Source organism: Monopterus albus, unplaced genomic scaffold (genome assembly GCF_001952655.1).
Source record: "Monopterus albus unplaced genomic scaffold, M_albus_1.0 scaffold25.1, whole genome shotgun sequence".
Lineage (NCBI taxonomy): Eukaryota > Metazoa > Chordata > Actinopteri > Synbranchiformes > Synbranchidae > Monopterus > Monopterus albus.
In genome coordinates this window covers 2,190,748-2,191,016 of record NW_018127905.1, presented here as the reverse complement: position 1 = coordinate 2,191,016, position 269 = coordinate 2,190,748, and the positions used below count along the sequence as shown (strand labels likewise).

Here is a 269-nt window from a genome sequence, read left to right as displayed (position 1 = left end):
CACCTTATTAGCCACCACTGCTTCCATGAACATCATCTCTATCTTTTCCATGACTAACGCCCCTGCCTTGCTACAGGCAGCTCCTTCTCTATTGGCTATGGGCACTCTTTGACACACCGCTAACCAGCAGCTGCCCTCTATTCTCGCTCAGTCTACCATGCCCCTCATGTTTGTTCATCCAATACAGCTTCTGCTAATGAAATCCTGAACTGCCAGTTCAAATTCTAGTGTGAAGTAATTGGTATCTTGCAAAGATGTGCTTTCAAAGT

The 269-nt window shown here is 45.7% G+C and overlaps 1 protein-coding gene across 1 annotated transcript in view; it reads left to right on the top strand.

Annotated features, from left to right (window-relative positions):
• peli3 (pellino E3 ubiquitin protein ligase family member 3) overlaps positions 1-269 on the top strand; it is a 34,232-nt gene that overhangs the window by 20,081 nt on the left and 13,882 nt on the right.